Here is a 27,900-nt window from a genome sequence, read left to right as displayed (position 1 = left end):
TGTTCGATAATACATTGCTTTTTTAGACAGTTTTTAACCTCTGAGATACTCGGGGTTGCTTTCAGCTTCCATTTTTTCAAAATTAAATATCTAACCGCCAGTATTACCAAGGTAACTGTTTTAAGTTTATCCTGAGGCAGGCCTAGATCTGTAAGAGGAAAAATTATATTTGAAGGAGATAATATCAAAGAAGGAACACCCACCGTTTTACTTAACCAATACTGTATCGTTAGCCAAAAGTTTCTAATTTTTGGACAATACCAAAACATGTGAATAAGGCTAGCCGATATATATGAACATTTTGGGCATTTATTAAAACTGGCATTTCGGCATTTAGTCCCTTTTTCTGGAGTAAAATATGTCATGTGGACTAGTTTTACATGTGCCTCACGCCAAGAGGCAGAGAGAGTAGCGCGCAAGATTGCTTTACATGATGAGGTTACTACAGTTGCCTCTAATGAAGTTTCCAGTAAAGCTCCTGCCCACTTGGCCTGCAACTTTTCTATTATATCTGGGCCTTTAAGGGAGATCATTTTTTGATAAATATATGAAATCGAAGTTATACCACTCTTAACTAATGTGAGCCAGTTTTCAAGGAGGCCTAAAGACCAATCCCAACCAAAGTCATTTGTTAATTGAAGAGCAAAGTGTCTCGCTTGAAGGTAAGCGTAAATTTTTTTATTTGAGAGGTGATATTCCTCTTTATGTGAGTTGAATGTTTTAATGCACCTTCTTTCGAAGTCTAACAGCTGAGAAATATTTATAAGGCCCATCGATTTCCACATAGTGAAGAGAGCAGATTGTATCCCAGGTTGAAATTGTGGGTTGTTTAAAAGTGGTAAATACTTCGAGGTCCTAGATTCAGTATGTGACAAAGAACATAACTTCTTCCACATCTGAATTGGGTTATAGATAGATTTTATCTTTTTTATTTCAGGTGGAAGTATATTATTTTCTCCAACATAGGTGTGTCCGGTCCACGGCGTCATCCTTACTTGTGGGATATTCTCTTCCCCAACAGGAAATGGCAAAGAGTCCCAGCAAAGCTGGTCACATGATCCCTCCTAGGCTCCGCCCACCCCAGTCATTCTCTTTGCCGTTGCACAGGCAACAACTCCACGGAGATGGTTAAGAGTTTTTTGGTGTTTAAATGTAGTTTTTATTCTTCTATCAAGTGTTTGTTATTTTAAAATAGTGCTGGTATGTACTATTTACTCTGAAACAGAAAAAAGATGAAGATTTCTGTTTGTAAGAGGAAGATGATTTTAGCAGAAGTTACTAAAATCGATTGCTGTTTCCACACAGGACTGTTGAGATGAAGTAACTTCAGTTGGGGGAAACAGTTAGCAGACTTTTCTGCTTAAGGTATGACTGGCCATATTTCTAACAAGACCATGTAATGCTGGAAGGCTGTCATTTCCCCTCATGGGGACCGGTAAGCCATTTTCTTAGTTAAATAAAAGAATAAAGGGCTTCAAAAGGGCTTAAAAAACTGGTAGACATTTTTCTGGGCTAAAACGATTGCTTTACTAGGCATATTATGCAGATTCTAACTATTAATGGTTATTATAATCTTGGGGATTGTTTAGAAAAACGGCAGGCACTGTGTTGGACACCTTTTTCAGATGGGGGCCTTTTCTAGTTATAGACAGAGCCTCATTTTCGCGCCACTAATGCGCAGTTGTTTTTGGAGAGCAAGGCATGCAGATGCATGTGTGAGGAGCTAAGAATCACTGAAAAAGCTTATAGAAGGCATCATTTGGTATCGTATTCCCCTCTGGGCTTGGTTGGGTCTCAGCAAAGCATATAGCTGGGACTGTATAGGGGTTAAATGTAAAAACGGCTCCGGTTCCGTTAATTTAAGGGTTAAAGCTCTGAAATTTGGTGAATTTTGAACAATTCCTTCATACTTTTTCACATATTCAGTAATAAAGTGTTTTCAGTTTGAAATTTAAAGTGACAGTAACGGTTTTATTTTAAAACGTTTTTTGTGCTTTGTTGACAAGTTTAAGCCTGTTTAACATGTCTGTACCATCAGATAAGCTATGTTCTATATGTATGAAAGCCAAGGTGTCTCCCCATTTAAATTTATGTGATAATTGTGCCATAGTGTCCAAACAAAGTAAGGACAGTAATGCCACAGATAATGATATTGCCCAAGATGATTCCTCAAATGAGGGGAGTAAACATGATGCTACATCATCCCCTTCTGTGTCTACACCAGTTTTGCCCACACAGGAGGCCCCTAGTACATCTAGTGCGCCAATTCTTATTACCATGCAACAATTAACGGCTGTAATGGATAACTCTATAGCAAATATTTTATCCAAAATGCCTACTTATCAGAGAAAGCGCGATTGCTCTGTTTTAAACACTGAAGAGCAAGAGGAAGCTGATGATAACTGTTCTGACATACCCTCACACCAATCTGAAGGGGTCATGAGGGAGGTTTTGTCTGAGGGAGAAATTTCAGATTCAGGAAAAATTTCTCAACAAGCTGAACCTGATGTTGTGACATTTAAATTTAAATTAGAACATCTCCGCGCACTGCTTAAGGAGGTATTATCTACTCTGGATGATTGTGACAATTTGGTCATTCCAGAAAAGTTATGTAAGATGGACAAGTTCCTAGAGGTTCCGGTGCCCCCCGACGCTTTTCCTATACCCAAGCGGGTGGCGGACATAGTAAATAAGGAGTGGGAAAGGCCCGGCATACCTTTTGTCCCCCCCCCTATATTTAAGAAATTATTTCCTATAGTCGACCCCAGAAAGGACTTATGGCAGACAGTCCCCAAGGTCGAGGGGGCGGTTTCTACTCTAAACAAATGCACTACTATTCCTATCGAAGATAGTTGTGCTTTCAAAGATCCTATGGATAAAAAATTAGAGGGTTTGCTTAAAAAGATTTTTGTTCAGCAGGGTTACCTTCTACAACCAATTTCATGCATTGTTCCTGTCACTACGGCAGAGTGTTTCTGGTTCGAGGAACTAGAAAAGTCGCTCAATAAAGAATCTTCGTATGAGGAGGTTATGGACAGAGTTCAAGCACTTAAATTGGCTAACTCTTTTATTTTAGATGCCGCTTTGCAATTAGCTAGATTAGCGGCGAAAAATTCAGGGTTTGCTATCGTGGCGCGCAGAGCGCTTTGGCTAAAGTCTTGGTCAGCGGATGTGTCTTCCAAGACAAAATTGCTTAACATTCCTTTCAAGGGTAAAACATTATTTGGACCTGATTTGAAAGAATTTATTTCAGACATCACTGGGGGAAAGGGCCACGCCCTCCCACAGGATAGGTCTTTTAAGGCTAAAAATAAGCCTAATTTTCGTCCCTTTCGCAGAAACGGACCAACCTCTAATTCTACATCCTCTAAGCAAGAGGGTAATACTTCACAACCCAAACCAGCCTGGAGACCAATGCAAGGCTGGAACAAGGGTAAGCAGGCCAAGAAGCCTACCACTGCTACCAAAACAGCATGAAGGGATGGCCCCCGATCCGGGACCGGATCTGGTGGGGGGCAGACTTTCTCTCTTTGCTCAGGCTTGGGCAAGAGATGTTCAGGATCCTTAGGCGCTAGAAATAGTTTCTCAAGGTTATCTCCTGGAATTCAAGGAACTACCCCCAAGGGGAAGGTTCCACAGGTCTCAATTATCTTCAAACCAAATAAAAAGACAGACATTCTTACATTGTGTAGAAGACCTGTTAAAAATGGGAGTGATTCATCCAGTTCCAATAAGAGAACAAGGGATGGGTTTTTATTCCAACCTGTTCATAGTTCCCAAAAAAGAGGGAACATTCAGACCAATTTTGGATCTCAAGATCCTAAACAAATTTCTCAAGGTTCCATCGTTCAAAATGGAAACTATTCGAACGATCCTACCTACTATCCAGGAAAATCAATTTATGACTACCGTGGATTTAAAGGATGCGTACCTACATATTCCTATCCACAAGGAACATCATCAGTTCCTAAGGTTCGCTTTTCTGGACAAACATTACCAGTTTGTGGCACTTCCATTCGGATTAGCCACTGCTCCAAGGATTTTCACAAAGGTACTAGGGTCCCTTCTAGCGGTTCTAAGACCAAGGGGCATTGCAGTAGTACCTTACTTGGACGACATCCTGATTCAAGCGTCGTCTCTGTCAAAAGCAAAGGCTCATACGGACATCGTCCTAGCCTTTCTCAGATCTCACGGATGGAAGGTGAACAAAGAAAAAAGTTCTCTGTCCCCGTCAACAAGAGTTCCCTTCTTGGGAACAATAATAGATTCCTTAGAAATGAGGATTTTTCTGACAGAGGTCAGAAAATCAAAAATTCTAAGCTCTTGTCAAGTGCTTCATTCTGTTCTTCGTCCTTCCATAGCGCAGTGCATGGAAGTAATAGGATTGATGGTTGCAGCAATGGACATAGTTCCTTTTGCACGAATTCATCTAAGACCATTACAACTGTGCATGCTCAGACAGTGGAATGGGGATTATACAGACTTGTTTCCGACAATTCAAGTAGATCAAAAGACCAGAGATTCACTCCGTTGGTGGCTGACCCTGGACAATCTGTCACAGGGAATGAGCTTCCGCAGACCAGAGTGGGTCATTGTCACGACCGACGCCAGCCTGGTGGGCTGCGGCGCGGTCTGGGAACCCCTGAAAGCTCAGGGTCTATGGTCTCGGGAAGAATCTCTTCTCCCGATAAAAATTCTGGAACTGAGAGCGATATTCAATGCTCTCAAAGCTTGGCCTCAACTAGCAAAGGCCAAATTCATAAGGTTTCAATCAGACAACATGACGACTGTTGCATATATCAATCATCAGGGGGGAACAAGGAGTTCCCTGGCGATGGAAGAAGTGACCAAAATAATTCAATGGGCGGAGGATCACTCCTGCCACTTGTCTGCAATCCACATCCCAGGAGTGGAAAATTGGGAAGCGGATTTTCTGAGTCGTCAGACATTCCATCCGGGGGAGTGGGAACTCCATCCGGAAATCTTTGCCCAAATAATTCAATTATGGGGCATTCCAGACATGGATCTGATGGCGTCCCGTCAGAACTTCAAGGTTCCTTGCTACGGGTCCAGATCCAGGGATCCAAGGGCGACTCTAGTAGATGCACTAGTAGCACCTTGGGCCTTCAACCTAGCTTATGTATTCCCACCGTTTCCTCTCATTCCCAGGCTGGTAGCCAGGATCAATCAAGAGAGGGCCTCGGTGATCTTGATAGCTCCTGCGTGGCCACACAGGACTTGGTATGCAGACCTGGTGAATATGTCATCGGCTCCACCATGGAAGCTACCTTTGAGACAGGACCTTCTTGTTCAGGGTCCATTCGAACATCCGAATCTGGTTTCCCTCCAACTGACGGCTTGGAGATTGAACGCTTGATTTTATCAAAGCGGGGGTTTTCAGATTCTGTAATAGATACTCTGATTCAGGCTAGAAAGCCTGTTACTAGAAAAATTTACCATAAAATATGGAAAAAATATATCTGTTGGTGTGAATCTAAAGGATTCCCATGGAACAAGATAAAAATTCCTAAGATTCTATCCTTTCTACAAGAAGGTTTGGAGAAAGGATTATCTGCAAGTTCTCTGAAGGGACAGATCTCTGCTTTATCTGTTTTACTTCACAAAAGACTGGCAGCTGTGCCAGATGTTCAAGCATTTGTTCAGGCTCTGGTTAGGATCAAGCCTGTTTACAGACCTTTGACTCCTCCCTGGAGTCTAAATCTAGTTCTTTCAGTTCTTCAAGGGGTTCCGTTTGAACCCTTACATTCCGTAGATATTAAGTTATTATCTTGGAAAGTTTTGTTTTTGGTTGCAATTTCTTCTGCTAGAAGAGTTTCAGAGTTATCTGCTCTGCAGTGTTCTCCGCCCTATCTGGTGTTCCATGCAGATAAGGTGGTTTTGCGTACTAAGCCTGGTTTTCTTCCGAAAGTTGTTTCCAACAAAAATATTAACCAGGAGATAGTTGTACCTTCTTTGTGTCCGAATCCAGTTTCAAAGAAGGAACGTTTGTTACACAATTTGGACGTAGTCCGCGCTCTAAAATTCTATTTAGAGGCTACTAAAGATTTCAGACAAACATCTTCCTTGTTTGTTGTTTATTCTGGTAAAAGGAGAGGTCAAAAAGCGACTTCTACCTCTCTTTCCTTTTGGCTTAAAAGCATTATCCGATTGGCTTATGAGACTGCCGGACGGCAGCCTCCTGAAAGAATCACAGCTCACTCCACTAGGGCTGTGGCTTCCACATGGGCCTTCAAGAACGAGGCTTCTGTTGACCAGATATGTAAGGCAGCGACTTGGTCTTCACTGCACACTTTTGCCAAATTTTACAAATTTGATACTTTTGCTTCTTCGGAGGCTATTTTTGGGAGAAAGGTTTTGCAAGCCGTGGTGCCTTCCATTTAGGTGACCTGATTTGCTCCCTCCCTTCATCCGTGTCCTAAAGCTTTGGTATTGGTTCCCACAAGTAAGGATGACGCCGTGGACCGGACACACCTATGTTGGAGAAAACAGAATTTATGCTTACCTGATAAATTACTTTCTCCAACGGTGTGTCCGGTCCACGGCCCGCCCTGGTTTTTTAATCAGGTCTGATGAATTATTTTCTCTAACTACAGTCACCACGGTATCATATGGTTTCTCCTATATATATTTCCTCCTGTCCGTCGGTCGAATGACTGGGGTGGGCGGAGCCTAGGAGGGATCATGTGACCAGCTTTGCTGGGACTCTTTGCCATTTCCTGTTGGGGAAGAGAATATCCCACAAGTAAGGATGACGCCGTGGACCGGACACACCGCTGGAGAAAGTAATTTATCAGGTAAGCATAAATTCTGTTTTTGCAGTGTAATGAGGCTATCAGGGAGCATGGGGAGGCTATGTTACTTTCCAGTTCAAAACTTGTTACATAATTAGAATTAGCTAGCCAATCCATAGCTACTCTGGCCTGGAACACTATGTTATATAGTCGAATATCTGGTAGGGAGAGTCCCCCATATTCTATGGGGAGCACTAACTTAGACAATGAGATTCTTGGTTTCCTATTCTGCCAGATGAAAGAGCGAAGAGCGGAGTTAAAGGATCATATATTTTTCATTTTCAAGACAAGTGGAGTGTTCTGAAGTACATATAAAATTTTAGGTAACAAAGACATTTTATAGAGTGCTATTCGTCCTGATAGAGACAAAGGGAGATTCTGCCAGTTTTTAAAGGCTTGCTTAACTTTATTAAGAACGGGTACAATATTTAAATCATACCACACTTTGGGATTAGGAGAGATTCAGATACCTAGGTATCTAAATGCCTCCTGAACTATGGAGAACAGAATATTTCTCCAACATAGGTGTGTCCGGTCCACGGCGTCATCCTTACTTGTGGGATATTCTCTTCCCCAACAGGAAATGGCAAAGAGCCCAGCAAAGCTGGTCACATGATCCCTCCTAGGCTCCGCCTACCCCAGTCATTCTCTTTGCCGTTGTACAGGCAACATCTCCACGGAGATGGCTTAGAGTTTTTTAGTGTTTAACTGTAGTTTTTATTATTCAATCAAGAGTTTGTTATTTTAAAATAGTGCTGGTATGTACTATTTACTCTGAAACAGAAAAGAGATGAAGATTTCTGTTTGTAAGAGGAAAATGATTTTAGCAACCGTTACTAAAATCGATGGCTGTTCCACACAGGACTGTTGAGAGGAATTAACTTCAGTTGGGGGAACAGTGAGCAGACTTTTGCTGCTTGAGGTATGACACATTCTAACAAGACGATGTAATGCTGGAAGCTGTCATTTTCCCTATGGGATCCGGTAAGCCATTTTTATTACAGAGTAAATAAGGGCTTCACAAGGGCTTGTTAAGACTGTAGACATTTTCTGGGCTAAATCGATTCATATATAACATATTTAGCCTTGAGGAATCATTTAATATGGGTATTTTTGTAAAATAATATCGGCAGGCACTGTTTTAGACACCTTATTCTCTAGGGGCTTTCCCTAATCATAGGCAGAGCCTCATTTTCGCGCCGGTATTGCGCACTTGTTTTTGAGAAGCATGACATGCAGTCGCATGTGTGAGGAGCTCTGATACATAAAAAAGACTTTCTGAAGGCGTCATTTGGTATCGTATTCCCCTTTGGGATTGGTTGGGTCTCAGCAAAGCAGATACCAGGGACTGTAAAGGGGTTAAAGATAAAAACGGCTCCGGTTCCGTTATTTTAAGGGTTAAAGCTTCCAAATTTGGTGTGCAATACTTTTAAGGCTTTAAGACACTGTGGTGAAATTTTGGTGAATTTTGAACAATTCCTTCATACTTTTTCGCAATTGCAGTAATAAAGTGTGTTCAGTTTAAAATTTAAAGTGACAGTAACGGTTTTATTTTAAAACGTTTTTTGTACTTTGTTATCAAGTTTATGCCTGTTTAACATGTCTGAACTACCAGATAGACTGTGTTCTGAATGTGGGGAAGCCAAGGTTCCTTCTCATTTAAATAGATGTGATTTATGTGACACTGAAAATGATGCCCAAGATGATTCCTCAAGTGAGGGGAGTAAGCATGGTACTGCATCATTCCCTCCTTCGTCTACACCAGTCTTGCCCACTCAGGAGGCCCCTAGTACATCTAGCGCGCCAATACTCCTTACTATGCAACAATTAACGGCTGTAATGGATAATTCTATCAAAAACATTTTAGCCAAAATGCCCACTTATCAGCGTAAGCGCGACTGCTCTGTTTTAGATACTGAAGAGCATGAGGACGCTGAGGATAATGGTTCTGATATGCCCCTACACCAGTCTGAGGGGGCCAGGGAGGTTTTGTCTGAGGGAGAAATTTCAGATTCAGGGAAAATTTCTCAACAAGCTGAACCCGATGTGATTACATTTAAATTTAAGTTGGAACATCTCCGCGCTCTGCTTAAGGAGGTGTTATCCACTCTGGATGATTGTGAGAATTTGATCATCCCAGAGAAACTATGTAAAATGGACAAGTTCCTAGAGGTCCCGGGGCCCCCAGAAGCTTTTCCTATACCCAAGCGGGTGGCGGACATTGTAAATAAAGAATGGGAAAGGCCCGGTATACCTTTCGTCCCTCCCCCCATATTTAAAAAATTGTTTCCCATGGTCGACCCCAGAAAGGACTTATGGCAGACAGTCCCCAAGGTCGAGGGGGCGGTTTCTACTTTAAACAAACGCACCACTATACCCATAGAAGATAGTTGTGCTTTCAAAGATCCTATGGATAAAAAATTAGAAGGTTTGCTTAAAAAGATGTTTGTTCAGCAAGGTTACCTTCTACAACCAATTTCATGCATTGTCCCTGTCACTACAGCCGCGTGTTTCTGGTTCGATGAGCTAGAAAAGGCGATCGATAGTGATTCTCCTCCTTATGAGGAGATTATGGACAGAATCCGTGCTCTCAAATTGGCTAATTCTTTCACCCTAGACGCCACTTTGCAATTGGCTAGGTTAGCGGCGAAAAATTCTGGGTTTGCTATTGTGGCGCGCAGAGCGCTTTGGTTGAAATCTTGGTCAGCGGATGCGTCTTCCAAGAACAAATTGCTTAACATTCCTTTCAAGGGGAAAACGCTGTTTGGCCCTGACTTGAAAGAGATTATCTCTGATATCACTGGGGGTAAGGGCCACGCCCTTCCTCAGGATAGGTCTTTCAAGGCCAAAAATAAACCTAATTTTCGTCCCTTTCGTAGAAACGGACCAGCCCCAAGTGCTACGTCCTCTAAGCAAGAGGGTAATACTTCTCAAGCCAAGCCAGCCTGGAGACCAATGCAAGGCTGGAACAAGGGAAAGCAGGCCAAGAAGCCTGCCACTGCTACCAAGACAGCATGAAATGTTGGCCCCCGATCCGGGACCGGATCTGGTGGGGGGCAGACTCTCTCTCTTCGCTCAGGCTTGGGCAAGAGATGTTCTGGATCCTTGGGCACTAGAAATAGTCTCCCAAGGTTATCTTCTGGAATTCAAGGGGCCTCCCCCAAGGGGGAGGTTCCACAGGTCTCAATTGTCTTCAGACCACATAAAGAGACAGGCATTCTTACATTGTGTAGAAGACCTGTTAAAAATGGGAGTGATTCATCCTGTTCCATTAGGAGAACAAGGGATGGGGTTCTACTCCAATCTGTTCGTAGTTCCCAAAAAAGAGGGAACGTTCAGACCAATCTTGGATCTCAAGATCCTAAACAAGTTTCTCAAGGTTCCATCGTTCAAAATGGAAACTATTCGAACAATTCTTCCTTCCATCCAGGAAGGTCAATTCATGACCACGGTGGATTTAAAGGATGCGTATCTACATATTCCTATCCACAAGGAACATCATCGGTTCCTAAGGTTCGCATTCCTGGACAAGCATTACCAGTTCGTGGCACTTCCTTTCGGATTAGCCACTGCTCCAAGGATTTTCACAAAGGTACTAGGGTCCCTTCTAGCGGTACTAAGACCAAGGGGCATTGCAGTAGTACCTGACTTGGACGACATTCTGATTCAAGCGTCGTCCCTTCCTCAAGCAAAGGCTCACACGGACATAGTCCTGGCCTTTCTCAGATCTCACGGATGGAAAGTGAACGTAGAAAAGAGTTCTCTATCTCCGTCAACAAGGGTTCCCTTCTTGGGAACAATAATAGACTCCTTAGAAATGAGGATTTTTCTGACAGAGGCCAGAAAAACAAAACTTCTAAACTCTTGTCAAACACTTCATTCCGTTCCTCTTCCTTCCATAGCGCAGTGCATGGAAGTAATAGGTTTGATGGTAGCGGCAATGGACATAGTTCCTTTTGCGCGCATTCATCTAAGACCATTACAACTGTGCATGCTCAGTCAGTGGAATGGGGACTATACAGACTTGTCTCCGATGATTCAAGTAAATCAGAGGACCAGAGACTCACTCCGTTGGTGGCTGTCCCTGGACAACCTGTCACAAGGGATGACCTTCCGCAGACCAGAGTGGGTCATTGTCATGACCGACGCCAGTCTGATGGGCTGGGGCGCGGTCTGGGGACCCCTGAAAGCTCAGGGTCTTTGGTCTCGGGAAGAATCTCTTCTACCGATAAATATTCTGGAACTGAGAGCGATATTCAATGCTCTCAAGGCTTGGCCTCAGCTAGCAAAGGCCAAGTTCATACGGTTTCAATCAGACAACATGACGACTGTTGCGTACATCAACCATCAGGGGGGAACAAGGAGTTCCCTGGCGATGGAAGAAGTGACCAAAATCATTCAATGGGCGGAGACTCACTCCTGCCACCTGTCTGCAATCCACATTCCAGGAGTGGAAAATTGGGAAGCGGATTTTCTGAGTCGTCAGACATTACATCCGGGGGAGTGGGAACTCCATCCGGAAATCTTTGCCCAAATTACTCAATTGTGGGGCATTCCAGACATGGATCTGATGGCCTCTCGTCAGAACTTCAAGGTTCCTTGCTACGGGTCCAGATCCAGGGATCCCAAGGCGACTCTAGTAGATGCACTAGTAGCACCTTGGACCTTCAAACTAGCTTATGTATTCCCGCCGTTTCCTCTCATCCCCAGGCTGGTAGCCAGGATCAATCAGGAGAGGGCGTCGGTGATCTTGATAGCTCCTGCGTGGCCACGCAGGACTTGGTATGCAGATCTGGTGAATATGTCATCGGCTCCACCATGGAAGCTACCTTTGAGACGAGACCTTCTTGTTCAAGGTCCGTTCGAACATCCGAATCTGGTCTCACTCCAGCTGACTGCTTGGAGATTGAACGCTTGATCTTATCAAAACGAGGGTTCTCAGATTCTGTTATTGATACTCTTGTTCAGGCCAGAAAGCCTGTAACTAGAAAAATTTACCACAAAATATGGAAAAAATATATCTGTTGGTGTGAATCTAAAGGATTCCCTTGGAACAAGGTAAAGATTCCTAAGATTCTATCCTTTCTTCAAGAAGGATTGGAGAAAGGATTATCGGCAAGTTCCTTGAAGGGACAGATTTCTGCCTTGTCTGTGTTACTTCACAAAAAGCTGGCAGCTGTGCCAGATGTTCAAGCCTTTGTTCAGGCTCTGGTTAGAATCAAGCCTGTTTACAAACCTTTGACTCCTCCTTGGAGTCTCAACTTAGTTCTTTCAGTTCTTCAGGGGGTTCCGTTTGAACCCTTGCATTCCGTTGATATTAAGTTATTATCTTGGAAAGTTTTGTTTTTGGTTGCAATTTCTTCTGCTAGAAGAGTTTCAGAATTATCTGCTCTGCAGTGTTCTCCTCCTTATCTGGTTTTCCATGCAGATAAGGTGGTTTTACGTACTAAACCTGGTTTTCTTCCGAAAGTTGTTTCTAACAAAAACATTAACCAGGAGATAGTCGTGCCTTCTTTGTGTCCGAATCCAGTTTCAAAGAAGGAACGTTTGTTGCACAATTTGGATGTTGTTCGCGCTCTAAAATTCTATTTAGATGCTACAAAGGATTTTAGACAAACATCTTCCTTGTTTGTTGTTTATTCTGGTAAAAGGAGAGGTCAAAAAGCAACTTCTACCTCTCTCTCTTTTTGGATTAAAAGCATCATCAGTTTGGCTTATGAGACTGCCGGACGGCAGCCTCCTGAAAGAATCACAGCTCATTCCACTAGGGCTGTGGCTTCCACATGGGCCTTCAAGAACGAGGCTTCTGTTGATCAGATATGTAGGGCAGCGACTTGGTCTTCACTGCACACTTTTACCAAATTTTACAAGTTTGATACTTTTGCTTCTTCTGAGGCTATTTTTGGGAGAAAGGTTTTGCAAACCGTGGTGCCTTCCATTTAGGTGACCTGATTTGCTCCCTCCCTTCATCCGTGTCCTAAAGCTTTGGTATTGGTTCCCACAAGTAAGGATGACGCCGTGGACCGGACACACCTATGTTGGAGAAAACAGAATTTATGTTTACCTGATAAATTACTTTCTCCAACGGTGTGTCCGGTCCACGGCCCGCCCTGGTTTTTTAATCAGGTCTGATAATTTATTTTCTTTAACTACAGTCACCACGGTATCATATGGTTTCTCCTATGCAAATATTCCTCCTTTACGTCGGTCGAATGACTGGGGTAGGCGGAGCCTAGGAGGGATCATGTGACCAGCTTTGCTGGGCTCTTTGCCATTTCCTGTTGGGGAAGAGAATATCCCACAAGTAAGGATGACGCCGTGGACCGGACACACCGTTGGAGAAAGTAATTTATCAGGTAAACATAAATTCTGTTTTTCGCATGAGTCTTTGGTTTGTTTAAGCCAACATAGTTCAGACTTTAAGATGTTCACCTTATAGCCAGAAAATGAGCCAAACTGCTCCACAATTTCAAGAAGTTTAGGGATGTTCCTAGCTGTGTCCGATATATATACCAATACGTCATCTGCGTATAATGCGATCTGCAGTTCTTTATCTTTTATTTTAATCCCTTGCAGTTGATGTCGGATCTGTAAGGCAAGAGGCTCAATGGCCATGTCGAAGAGGAGAGGAGAGAGAGGACACCCCTGCCTGGTTCCCCTCTCGAGTCTTATATCCTGAGTCATATCACCATTTACTAAGATTTTCGTGGAGGCATTCCTATATAAGTTATTAAATAGACGAAGCATATTACCTCCTATACCAAACTGCTGTAGTGTAAAGGACAAATGATCATGATGTACCGAATCAAACGCCTTTTCAGCATCTATAGAAATGATTGCCCTGTCAGGGGTGTCCTCCCCCCCCAGCCCTCCCGACTCCTCCATCTTCTTAAAATATTCTATAGTCAAGAAAACCTCTCTTATCTTAGCTGAAGAGTTTCGCTTCAAAATAAAACCAGCTTGATCCTTATGTATGATGGTGGGAAGGAATAATTGAAGTCTATGTGCAAGGATGGCTGTGAAGAGCTTGTAATCTGTGTTTAGAAGTGCAATGGGCCTGTATGATTCCTTTTTGTTTGGTTCTTTCCCCTGCTTAAGTATGAGAGTTGTATATGATGCGACAAATTCTTTAGTAGGGCTACTACCAGTGATATAAATATCGTTAAAGAGTGAAGTTAAGTAGCGTGTTATTTCTGGTGCCAGTATTTTATAAAATTCATTCGGGAGCGCATCCGGTCCCGGAGCTTTGTTAAGGGCTAGCCTTTGGATTGCTGTAGAGACTTCTATTTCAGAAATTGGGGATTGTAATGTTTCTATTAAGTCGGGGGTTAAAGTTGGTACCACTATTTTATTCCAGAAATCTTCCCTCTGAGTAAAGTTAGAGACCTTATGGGAGTACAATGTCTTATAATATTCTTCAAATTCCTTGCAGATTTCTTCTGGGGAGGTAAGAGATTTAGAACCCGAGGTGATAAGCTTTATTATGGAAGAAGGTCTATCGGCCTTAACCAAATTTGCCAAAAGCTTGCCAGTTTTGTTACCATAGCAGTATAGCTTGGCGCGTAGCCTAAGATCTCTCTGGGTCGATTTATAAAGTAAAAGAGAGTCCCTGACAGCTAATGCCTTAATGTATCTAGACCAATTTTCAGAAGTTTTTTGAAAAATATAACGGTTATATGCATTCATAACTGCCTTTAATACTTCACTTTCCCTTCTTTTGAGTTTTTTTGATCTGGAAATGGAATAGGCTAGAATTTCCCCGCGGAGAACTGCCTTGGCAGTCTCCCAAAATAAAGCGGGCTGTGGAGTGTGTTCTTGGTTAAAAGATACATATTCATGAAACCTAGAGATAAGCCAATTTTTGAATTTGAGGTCACTTGCTAGGAAACGTGGAAAAAAGAAACCGGGGTTCCTGATACTTGGAGAATTGAATTGAATATCAAGAGTGATCGGGGCGTGATCTGAGATGGTGATGGGTAAAATTCCAGCCACCATCTTCGTTTTACATGCTCTTTCATCCAGCAGAATTAGATCTATTGAAAGAGTTTTATGTGCCCTGGAGTGGCATGTGAACTCCCTTTGATCAGGGTTTTGGATCCTCCAGATATCGCAAAGTTTTAAGTTGCTAAACAATTTCATGAACATCTTTGACTCTAGATTGTCTCTTTTGGTTTTATGAGGAACAGAGCTTTGCCTAAGCCTATCGACCGGATACTGAGGGGCCATGTTGAAGTCACCTCCAAGTATTAAATACCCTTCTGAAAATAAGAGAAGCTTATTTTGTAACGTTTCCCAAAAGGGGAGGCTAAAAACGTTGGGGGCATATACGTTACAAAATGTATACAACGTTTTTAAAACTTTGATTTTAGCCATCAAGTATCTCCCCTCTTGATCCGTATCTACCTGGATAACCTCGTAAGAGAGCCTCTTCCCCAAGAGGATCACCACTCCGCTTTTTCTTTTTGTGGTGGAAGAGAATAGAACTTCTTTAACCCAAGAGGCCTTAAGTTTTAATACCTCTTCAGGTTTCAGATGCGTCTCTTGTAAAAAGGCGATGTCAGTGTTGTTTTTTCTTAATTGAGAAAGTATTGCCTTTCGTTTTATAGGCGAGGTTAAACCACCTATATTCCAGGAGGTCAACTTTAGGTTACCCCCCCCCAGCCATTTTTCAGAAGAAACTCGAAAAAAAAATAAAAAAAAAAATAAATAAATAAAATAAAAAAAAATAAAATAAAAATAAATAAATAAATACCATGTTCCCCGTTTACCATCCCATATGCCCCTGGATGGCAAGCATCTAAGAGCCCCTTATCCTCTCTTCCAATCTTAATCCTAAAGATAACCAATTCCTTCAAAAACAAGTACATATTTTCCCTGTCTTGTTTTATCTTCTCTCAATTTTTAATCTGAGGGGAAAGATTCGGAGTAAAATTTGGTAGCCTCTCGTGCTGTATCAAATAAGTGTACGTGTCCATCTATCATAATTTTCAACCTGGCTGGATACAGCAAGGTTGCTTGGACTCCTTTCTTGATAAAGTTTGTGCAGTGTGGGGCTAGCTCCCTCCTCTTAGTGGCAGTGCCAGCTGAATAGTCTTGAAACAGGTAGATTTTTGCATCACCTATAAAAATAGGTTGATGCTTGCGGAAGGCCTGAAGAAAAGTAACTTTCTGTTGAAAATTCAAAAACTTTGCTATAATTGGTCTTGTTTTTGTGTTAGTTCTATGTGTGTCAATTGTACCTATCCTATGAATTCTTTCAATAATAATAGATGGGTAGCTTTCTGGAATCTGGAGTAGACGAGGAAGTGTGACAGTTATTAACTTATCTAAGTCCTCAAATTGCCTATCCTCCGGAACCCCTATAATCCTGAGGTTATTCCTCCTTGATCTGTCCTCCAGATCTTCAATTTTGTTTTGCATTTTCAACAGAATCTTATTTGTGGAATCACAGTTAGCTGTATAGTTTGCAGTCAGATCCTCAAGATCAGAAATTCTCTGTTCAGCCTCAGATAATCTAGAGGCAAACTGCTTCACTTCATTGGATAAAGAGGCAATATCTTGTTTAATTTCTACTTTTAATAGATCAAATTTAGGAGTTAATGCCTCTGAAATTCTCGAAACTAATATGTGTATGTCCAGCGGTTCAGATGTACCAAGTACTGAGGGAGTAGGTGAATGTACCTCCACTGAGGTTTCAGGAACAGTTTTGTTCCTCTTATCTCTTTGTCTCCCCGTCATAGTCGCAGGAGAAGTGTTAGAGTGCCCGTGAAGAAATTTATCCATCTACGAAAAGAGTGAATTGGGGAAACTTCTAAAGTGATTCTCCGAATTGTGGAGTGACGTGAGGGAAAAAAAAAAAAAAAAAAGTGAAATATACGTGATTTTAATTAGAAAAGGAAGGGGTAATGTATACCCATTAAGTTTAATGTGAGGGGGGGGAGGAAAAAGAAAAAAAAAGAAAAAAGAAGGAAGTGTAAGTGATTTACAGCGTGAATTTATGACGTAATGGGGAAAATAGTGATTGTGAGTGATATATATTCTCCTGAGCAGCTATGAGAGGAGACACTGGGCAACAGGAAGAGAACCAATAAACTCTCTTTCCTTATTCCTATATTAGTTAGGAGGGAATGTAAAAGAACAATGATTTAGTGGGCAGTCTGAGTCCTTTAAGGAAAGGGATTAATGCTAGGGCTTATCTAAAAAAAAAAAAGAGACAGCCACTAGGGAGGACTTAGAGAAGAACAAGTATACTTTTTAGGAAAACAGGAGAAAGAGAGGGGTTTAATCTTACCCAAGCTGTTTTATATATTCTCTATTTTTTTGGAAAAAAGAGGGATTTAAATATTATGCACTAGTCCTCTAGGTTTCCACGAGTTTATACTAATTAGGGAGGCCCAAAATGTAGTTTTTAACACTTCTACAGCAGATTATCCTAAGGTTTAAAGCAAACACAAGTATATATTTCCCTTTTCTTTTTCCCTTCCTTCCCTCCCTCTTCCAAATACCAGCAGGCCCATTTATCAAGCTCCGTACGGAGCTTGAAGGGCCGTGTTTCTGGCGAGTCTTCAGACTCACCAGAAACACAACTTATGAAGCAGCGGTCTAAAGACCGCTGCTTCATAACCCTGTCCGCCTGCTCTGAGCAGGCGGACAGGAATCGCCGGACATCAACCCGATCGAATGAGATCGGGATGATTGACAGCTCCCTGCTGGCGGCCGATTGGCCGCGAGTCAGCAGGGGGCGGTGTTGCACCAGCAGCTCTTGTGAGCTGCTGGTGCAATGTTAAATGCAGAGAGCGTATTGCTCTCCGCATTTAGCGAGGTCTTGCGGACCTGATCCGCAGTGTCGGATCAGGTCCGCAAGCCCTTTGATAAATGGGCCTGCAAAGGTAAGTTATTAATGAACTATGTATAATTGAGGAAAATAACCTTGAGGCATGATATTTATAGCCTAGTTGTTAATCTTCCCTTTGTTTCCTACACCCTCCCAGCTGGTCAAAAGCACCTTACTCAAAAAAAAAAAAAAAAAAAAGAGAAGTATGAAACCTATAGTGAGGGAGTTTCCATTGACAATATAGGCATTTTTGTCATCAAATAAAACAAATTGAACATGCAGTTACAACAGCCTTATCTGCTATCAGCTTCTAAATAAATAAAAAATTAAGGTGTCTTAATCTTACACCATATGAAGCCTAAGAGATTACTTAAAGATAAAAATGATCATTAGGTACCCAGGAAGTTGTCTAACTTTCAATAATTGAGCTAGAAGGTCTTGTACCACATAAGGCACAACCTTAATATAATGACCTGGGATCTATAGTCGCTGCTAGGACACCTGGACCCAGTTATACCTTAATTACTGTAAGGGAAAAAGAAAAAAAAAAAAATCTTCTTTTTCCTTTTGCAGGGTCAAAGTATATACATTAGTAGTATCAGTAAATCAGCTGAAAGTATAACAATATAAAATACTATGTAATCAGCTAGGAATAATATCACTATAGCAAGAAGACACAGATAAGCAGTTTTAACCAGGGCTCCTAAGTTTGAATGTAGTAACCAAAAAAGTCCTGTAGATGATATTTTACTCTTTTTCCAGATGTTATTAACCCGTCATGTAAATGAGATTTCTTTATGCTACAAACAACGGATAGAGATATATTCGCTGTCCATGTCCAGGAACAAAAAGTTATATGAATTTATTCTGACAAAGTCATATCCAGTTAGCTCTCCTCAGGCGTCTGCCTCCAGCCCTTTGAAGCCAGTTTTCCCCCTCAGAGTTTTCTCCACTCTCTCCTTCTAATAATCCTCCTCAAAGGCTACCGGCTGGTGCTACCAAAGAGTTTAACGAAAATAGAGGATAACAACAGGAGACTCACCCCTTCCTAGACTGTCCAGCACCCCGTTGTCGGTCTCCAGAACACTGCAATGCAGCCTGATGCGAGTAGGAACCGCCACCGGAACTCACGCTCCGCGTCTTCGGATGATGACCTCACTCAGCTCCCCCCACGCAGCACCGGTGGGAGGGGAGAGAGCAGCGCCACACCAGGCGGCAGGACGAGGAACAACCTCAAGACCGGGCCCCCAGATCAGGACCTCGGCTCGGCTCCCTCCCACGCAGCACCGGTGGGGGAGGGAGGAAGGTGAACACCAAACGATGAAACGACAGGTACCTCCTCTGCAGTAAAGAAGCGCAGTTCGGTTTTTCAATTTAATCTGGTGGGGGCAGCAGACACAGGGAAGGGGGAGAGAGTTAGCACCAGGGAACGTAGCACGGCTCGGAGAGAGAGATAGATAAGTGTCCTAGGGCTGGGGCACAGGTAATGTGAGTATGGCAAATTTGAACCAAGTAGAGCAGACAGCTACAGGCAGAGAGGCAAATCCAGGTAGCAATAGTTAGGCAAAAAATCAGTGAGCTGGAAAACACTGAATAAGGTTCCCGAGTAGGTCTTCCATAACTGCCCAAGAAAAACTTCCCCAAAGCTTGGGGAGAGGCGCGAAAAAACCACCGCCAGTGAGTATAGGGCTGAAGGTACGAGCTGAGCAACACCTGTGTAGCTCCTCCTCCACCGGAACCTCCAGAGTGTGTGATTTTAAACAACTTTCCAATGTACTTCTATTATCTAATTTGCCTTGTTCTCGTGGTAGCCATTGTTCAAAAGCATACCTATGTAGGCTCAGGAGCAGCAATGAAGTACTGGGAGGCAGCTTCATATTGATGGCTTCACATATATGCTTCTCATTGGCTCAGCCGATGTGTTCAGCTCGTTACCTATAGCACTTTGCTTTTTCTTCAACAAAGGATTACCAAGAGACTTAAGAAAATTTGATAAAATAAGTAAACTGGACAGTTATTTAAAATTGGATGCTCTGTCTGAATCATGAAACAGAAATTGTTGGGTTTGATGTCCCTTTAAACATTTTTAAAATTGAATGCTTACCTGCAGACAATGGGAAAGTAAAATGAGTCAGTCACATGGTTTTGTCCTCAGTGATACATTGTCATTTGTTTAATTGACTTGTGCCTGGAGTTATCAGCTGTCAACCAAAAAAGTACTGGACACCAGTAATAGGTGGTGTCATGGAATAGCCCTTTCACAAATCTCTACCTTAGGCCTCACCCTTGACTCTGCTATACATATTATTCACAACTGAGCAGTGATTGTATCCCCTTGGCTTCCAGTAACACTCAAATCAATGATTTTTCCTCTTTGTCTGCCAATGCGACACATACAGCATTGATTTGACTCTGACTGCCAGCACCAAACACATATTGTAGTCTTTTTAGACCACCATGGTTCCCAATAAAGACACACAGCAGTGATGTTCCCCAGTAGCTGCAGTAACAGACACTCAACAGAGTTTTAACACCCCATGTGACTGCAAGTAACATAAAGTTCAAGGATTGTTTTCCCAACATTAGCTGCTAGTAACAAACAGAGCAGCACATGTGTATTTATTTATAATGCATAGAGGGCTATGAGGTATTTAAAATGTAGCTGCCACTCAGGGGACTTAAAAAAACAAACCAAAAAACTGGACATTTGTATTTTTGTAAATATTTTACTGGGCATTGTGTTGAAATACTGAACTGTCCAGCTGATTACTGGACACCTGGGAACTCTAGTTGTGCCCAGCGTTGTTACCACTAACACGTATACTCACTATTGCTATCTCACAAACATAAATCTACTTAGAGCATATGCGTTCATCAGTTTAGATTCTGATTGGGTGCATTGCATAGGCAAGTGTGCGTGAACATGGAATGTAAGATAGAAAGGAGTTTTTGTAAAGTTTTATCATGTGATCTGGCACCCCTAGGCAGCTGCTTATATTGTATAATGAGGAATCCAGCTAATGTTTAGCTGTTCCTTAGATAGATAATGTATCTGAAAGGTATTTAGGGCTATGGTTGTGCTTCTGTACTTAGAGGCACATTCAGATAGACTTTATAATGTAACTAGCACACTATATTTTAGAGATGAAGAATAAGCAATTTGGCAGGTGAGCTATTTTGAACAAAATCATTTTTAATTTTAAAATGTAAATTATTATGGAAAAGCTGTAGTCTACATTATTTTTCTTCCAGAGTGCTGTTGTCTCTACACGAAGGCATATAAAGCATGATGTCATAAATCTTCTAGAGCAACATGTGCTGGCTTACTGTTCACTTAAAGGGCCATGATACCCAAATGTTGAAACACTTGAAAGTGATGCAGAATAGCTGTAAAAAGCTGACTAGAAAATATCACCTGAACATTTCTATGTAAAAAAGAAAGATATTTTCCTCTTAAGAACATGACAAATCCACGGATCATCATCTTTAATTATGGGATATTCTCCTCCTGGTCAACAGGAGGCAGCAAAGAGCACCTACAGCAAAGCTGTTAAATAGCTCCTCCCTTCCCCACCAACCCAGTCATTCTCTTTGCCTGTTAGTAATAGGAGCGTGGCAAAGTGAGGTGTTAGAAAAGATTCTTCAATCAAGAGTTTTTTTTTTTTTTTTTTTTTAAAGTAGTGCCAGAGTGTGCTACTTTCTCCTGGGCTGTAGCCTAGACCTGATCAGTCTCTACAGAAGGGCTTTTGGTGGCTTTAAAGCATTAGGAACTGGTGGGACATAATTCTCACTACGCCTCCTAAATTTCTGCTGCCCCTATATAGATAGCCTAAGCGCATGGTAACTCAGGCTAATCTGCTTCCACAGGGCCATGGGAGGGAGAAGATATCCTCTTACACCTGATGGACTGTCTTGCTGTCGGACAGCATTGAGGTAAGTGCCTTTTTCTTTATTCATGCTGGGAGCAAGGATATTATGGCACTTTACTGTACATCAAGCTGCATGGCAGCTCTGGGACAAAGTACCCCTTCTGCATCTTTAAGGGGCTTCTTTTATAGACAGCATGTACTGGCACTGGGGCTTTTTTTGTGGGGAGACTGCTTAACTTTATTGGGAAATAATTCCATATCGTTATGGAGCCGTTTTGGGTGACGCCCATGATGGGCAGGGTCTATTTTCGCGCATTTCCTGGTTCCTGTGTCATCTCCATGCTGTAGTAAAGTCGCATGGAGCTTTAGTTCTGAGTGCCTGGTGTCTAGGGCCATCACACAGGCAGTGGAAATCGTTTTTCTCAACAAACGAGTGCTGGTTCCTGCTTTCTCTGCCAGAAAAAGGGGTTTTATTCTGAAGGAGCAAGAAGGAGTTTAATCCTTGGTTCAGGGGGCAGGTAGGCACCTCAGCAGGTTGCTGAGGTGTAGAAGAGTCTGATGTGTATAGTTGTTTTCATATATTAAAAAAAAAAAAAAGTGGTTTGTTTCATACTGTTTAAAATTTAAAGGTACAGTACCGTTTTTGCATATAACATTTTTTTCTGCACCCTAATTACTATATATAAGATAGTTTATAATTAGAGATGAGTTTCTAAGGTATTCTTTGGTGGTGGTTTGTGTTTTAAAGACACAGTAACATAAAAAAAATATATATTTTTTGTTTTGTTTTATTCTGTGCCTTGAGATGGATGCTGAATCTGATCAATCTGGTGTGTGTTCCATGTGCTTGAATGCTCAGGTTGAACCACCTGTCTCTTTTTGTCCTTCCTGTGTTGAGAAGGCTTTGAGTTTCAAAGATGAGATTTTTAGTGAGCAATCATTATCTAAGGCGGTTTCTTCTCAGGGGTCTCAGGATGAGATCCAGAGTTCACCGCAGCTGTCTCCCCAAGTGTCCCAGGAAATATCGCCCGCTCAAGCAGTGCCATGTACTCCTGTTCCGGTTTCGGCTGGAATAGCTTTATCTGACATAGCTAAGGTCATGTCTTCTACTATTTCAGATGCATTATCGGCCCTGCCTTTGTTACAAGGCAGGCGTAAAAGAAAGAGCGTCCAGGGTGAGGTTGCTGACGCTCTGGTCCTTTTCGAATACACCCTCTCAGGGATCTGAGGTAGAGGGTTCGGAGTTCCTATCAGAAAGTGAAATTTCTGAGTCTGAAAGTTCTGCACCTGTGACAGATTCTGAGGTGGTTTCTTTCAGGTTTAAGTTGGAGCACCTCCGTCTATTACTCAGGGAGGTATTAGCAACTTTGGATGATTGTGACTCTTCTTTAGTAGTGGCTCCTGAGAAGTTGTGCAAGATGGATAGATATTTTGAAGTTCCATCATATACTGATGTTTTTCCAGTTCCTAAGAAGAATTTGGAGATTATTTTTAAGGAATGGGATAGACCTTGTATTCCTTTTTCTCCATCTCCGGTTTTCAAGAAGATGTTTCCTGTGGCAGACGCTATTAAGGAAACTTAGCAGACTGTTCCCAAGGTAGAAGGAGCTGTTTCCACCCTGGCTAAGCGTACGGCTATTCCTATTGAGGATAGCTGTGCTTTTAAAGATCCTATGGGCAAGAAGCTGGAAGGAATACTTAAAAAGATTTATGTTCACCAGGGGTTACTGTTGTAACCTGCAGTTTGCATTGCGACAGTCACTAGTTCTGTGGTTTACTGGTTTGACGCTCTTTATGAGTCTCTCAGAACTGAGACCACTTTGGAAGAGATCCAGGATAGGATCAAGGCGCTTAAATTAGCTAATGCCTTTATCACTGGTGCTTCCTTGCAAATTACTAAATAAACTGCGAAAAGTTCAGGGTTCTCTGTCTTGGCTCGCAGAGCTTTGTGGCTAAAGCCCTGGTCTGCAGATGTTTCTTCCAAATCTAAACTTCTGGCAATTCCTTACAAGGGAAAGACCTTGTTTGGTCCTGGCCTGAAGTTAATTATTTCTGATATTTCTGGAGGTAAGGGTCATCTCCTTCCCCAAGATAAGAGAAACAAGCAAAAGGGACGTCAAAGTAATTTTCGTTCTTTTCGAAACTTTAAGGGAAATTCATTTGTTTCCTCCACCGGACAGGATGGAAACTTTACCCAGCCTAAGTCCACCTGGAGACCCAACCAACAAGGGGAAACAATTCAAGAAGTCTGCTGCTGAATCCAAAACAGCATGAAGGGTTTGCCCCCGATCCAGTTCCGGATCTGGTCGTGGGCAGACTGTCCTTTTTCGTTCAGGCTTGGGTAAGAGAGGTTCAGGATCCCTGGGCTATAGAGATTGTTTCCCGGAGATATAGACTGGAGTTCAGGAGTTTTCCTCCTCAAGGAAGGTTCCTCCTTTCAAGGTTATCTGGAAACCAGATAAAAGGAGAGGGGTTCTTACATTCTGTAAAAGACCTCTCCTCCATGGGAGTAATTGTCCCAGTTCCTCTTCAGGAACGAGGACAGGGTTTTTATTCAAATCTGTTTGTAGTTCCCAAAAAGGAGGGAACTTTCAGACCAATTTTAGATCTCAAATGTCTAAACAAGTTTCTAAAGGTCCCATCCTTCAAGATGGAGACTATTCACACTATTCTTCCAATTCATGACGACTGTGGACTTAAAGGATGCATATCTTCATGTTCCTATCCACAAGGACCATCACAAGTTCCTAAGATTTGCTTTTCTAGACAAACACTTCCAGTTTGTGGCTCTTCCTTTTGGGCTGGCCACTGCACCCAGAATTTTCACAAAAGTTCTGGGGTCTCTTTTGGCGGTCTTAAGACCACGAGGCATAGCGGTAGCGCCTTACCTAGACGATATTCTAATCCAGGCGCCGTCTTGTCATCTAGCAAAGTCTCATACCGACATTGTCATAGCCTTCCTGAGATCCCACAGGTGGAAGGTGAATTTGGAAAAGAGTTCCTTAGTTCCGAAGACAAGGGTGACCTTCTTGGGAACTCTAATAGATTCCGTTCAGATGAAAATTTTTCTGACAGAAGTGAGGAAATCAAAGATTATAGATACTTGTCGATTGCTCCAATCCACTCAGAGTCCGTCAGTGGCCCAGTGTATGGAGGTAATAGGACTGATGGTGGCTGTGATGGACATAATACTGTTTGCTCGGTTCCATTTCAGACCTCTGCATTAAAACATGCTCAGACAGTGGAATGGAGATTATGCGGACTTGTCTCCTCCAAAAGTCATGGAGAGGGAGACAAGGGACTCTCTTCAATGGTGGTTGTCTCTGGATCATCTTTCTCAGGGAACCTGCTTTCGCAGACCTCCCTGGGTGATTGTGACAACAGACGCCAGTCTTTTAGGATGGTGAGCCGCCTGGGGTTCTCTGAAGGCTCAGGGAGTATGGACCCGTGCGGAATCCCTCCTTCCTATCAACATTCTGGAACTGAGAGCAATTTTCAATGCTCTTCTGGCCTGGCCTCAGTTAGCTTCGGCCCGGTTCATCAGATTTCAGTCGGACAACATAACGACTGTAGCTTATATCAATCATCAGTGAGGAACGAGGAGTTCCTTAGCGATGTCTGAAGTATCCAAGATAATTCAGTGGGCGGAGGCCCGCTCTTGTCATCTGTCGGCGATCCACATCCCAGGGGTGGATAACTGGGAAGCGGATTTTCTGAGCAGACAAAATTTCCATCCGGGCGAGTGGGTACTTCATCCGGAAGTGTTCTCAAGTCTGATCCTCAAATGGGGTCTACCTGAGTTGGATCTCATGGCATCTCGGCAGAATGCCAAGCTCCCGAGGTACGGGTCGAGGTCCAGGGACCCGCAGGCCGAACTGATAGATGCCCTGGCAGTTCCTTGGTCCTTCAAGCTTGCATACCTGTTTCCCCGGTTTGGGCTTCTTCTTCGGGTCATTGCTCGAATCAAACAGGAGAACGCTCCAGTGATCCTCATTGCTCCTGCCTGGCCTCGCAGGACTTGGTATGCAGACCTGGTGGACATGTAGTCTCTACCAGCCTAGAGACTTCCGTTGAGAAAGGATCTTCTCATTCAAGGGCCTTTTCTCCACCCAAATCTAGTTTCTCTGAAGCTGACTGCTTGGAGATTGAACGTTTAATTTTGTCAAAACAAGGTTTTTCTGATGCGGTCAAAGAGACCTTGGTTCAGGCCAGGAAGCCTGTAACTAGAAGGATTTACCATAAGATATGGCGTAAATATCTTTATTGGTGTGAATCTAAGGGCTACTCGTGGAGTAGAGTTAGGATTCCGAGAATTTTAGCCTTTCTCCAAGAGGGTTTGGAGAAGGGTTTGTCAGCAAGTTCTTTAAAGGGTCAAATTTCTGCTTTATCAATTTTGTTGCATAAACATCTTGCAGATATTCCAGATGTTCAGTCCTTTTGTCAGGCTCTGGTTAGGATCAGGCCTGTGTTTAAACCTATTGATCCTCCTTGGAGTCTTAATTTGGTTCTCAATGTTCTTCAAGGCGTTCCGTTTGAACCTATGCATTCCATAGATATTAAGCTGCTATCTTGGAAGGTTTTATTTCTTGTTGCTATTTCTTCTGCTCGTAGAGTGTCAGAACTCTTGGCTTTGCAGTGCTCTTCTCCTTATCTTATTTTTCACGCTGATAAGGTGGTTTTGCGTACTAAATTAGGTTTTATTCCTAAAGTAGTTTCTGATCGAAACATTAATCAGGAAATTGTAGTTCCTTCCTTATGTCCGAATCCTTCTTCTCAGAAGGAACGTCTTCTGCACAATCTGGATGTGGTTTGTGCGTTAAAGTTCTATTTGCAGGCGACGAAGGAGTTTTGCCAGTCTTTGTCTTTGTTTGTTGTTTTCTCTGAGAAGCGAAGGGGCCAGAAGGCTGCGGCTACTTCGCTTTCTTTTTGGCTATGGAGTATCATTCGCTTTGCTTATGAGACTGCTGGGAAGCAGCCTCCTGAGAGGATTACGGCTCACTCTACAAGGGCCGTGGCTTCTTCTTGGGCATTCAAGAATGAGTCTTCTGTTGAACAGATTTGTAAGGCTGCTACTTGGTCCTCTCTGCACACTTTTTCAAAATTCTATAAATTTGATACTTTTGCCTCAGCTGAGGCGGCTTTTGAGAGAAAGGTTCTTCAAGCAGTGGTGCCTTCTGTTTAGGTATCCTGTTTTGTCCCTCCCGTATCATCTGTGTCCTCTAAGCTTGGGTATTGTATCCCATAAGTAAAGATGATGATCCGTAGACTCGTCGTGTCCTTAAGAGGAAAAGAAAATGTATGCTTACCTGATAAATTTGTTTCCTCTTGGACATGACGAGTCCACGGCCCGCCCTGTTTTTTAGACAGGATGTTATTTTTCTAAACCTTCAGACACCTCTGCACCTTTAGTTTTTTCCTTTCTCTTACTAACTTCGGTCGAATGACTGGGTTGGTGGGGAAGGGAGGAGCTGTTTAACAGCTTTGCTGTAGGTGCTCTTTGCCGCCTCCTGTTGACCAGGAGGAGAATATCCCATAAGTAAAGATGATGATCCGTGGACTTGTCATGTCCAAGAGGAAATAAATTTATCAGGTAAGCATAAATTTTCTTTTACCTCAAAAATTCCTCAGTAGCCACATCCCATTGTAAAGGACTTCTAAGCAGCCAATCAGTATGTCTGTCCCGGGACAGCTAAGGGAGTGAGCTTTCGTGCACACTCATGTTATTTCCCTATTCAATTTAAGGAAGCTTACTATGAAATCTCATGAGATCACAGTAAAAGAGTTCATGACCTCAGCACTGTTGATGCTGATTGGCTGCTGTTCATTTCTTAATTTTTTTAATTTTTTTTAACCTGCAGCTGAGCAGCAGCTGAGTATAACTTTTTACACAGAACTTACTCTGCTGAGCTGAGGAAATTGTGAGGTAAAATATCTTCTTTTTTTGCATAGAGATGCTAAGGTGATATTTTCCTGCAAGCTTTTTACAGTTATACTGTATCAGTTTACAGTGATTTAGCATATGAGTATTATGACCCTTTAATGGTAGAGAAACAGGAAGTCAGTTTCTTATCCATGCTCAGAATAAAGCAGCTCCCTCATCTCCCTGAGGGCAGTGGCTACACTGAGAATTTTTCTGTGCAAGAAAACAAGTAAGTTGTTTAATTTTTAACACAATGAGCAGGATTTATCAAAGCAATTCTCATAAAATTGCGCCTATAAATCTGCATACATCTGAATCCCCTGATTTATTAAAGTATTTTGTGCCTAAAATTGGTCAAGTTTGACTATACATTCCTCTCACTTCGTTCTTGTTCGCCAAGGCGCTCCGGTGCATTTAAAAAAGGGTTACATTTACTAATTTTAGCCACATTTCCAAAAGTCCACA

Source organism: Bombina bombina, chromosome 12 (genome assembly GCF_027579735.1).
Source record: "Bombina bombina isolate aBomBom1 chromosome 12, aBomBom1.pri, whole genome shotgun sequence".
In the NCBI taxonomy this organism is placed as follows: Eukaryota; Metazoa; Chordata; class Amphibia; order Anura; family Bombinatoridae; genus Bombina; species Bombina bombina.
The sequence above is the reverse complement of the archived record's forward strand: the minus strand, read 5'-3'. Positions refer to the sequence as shown.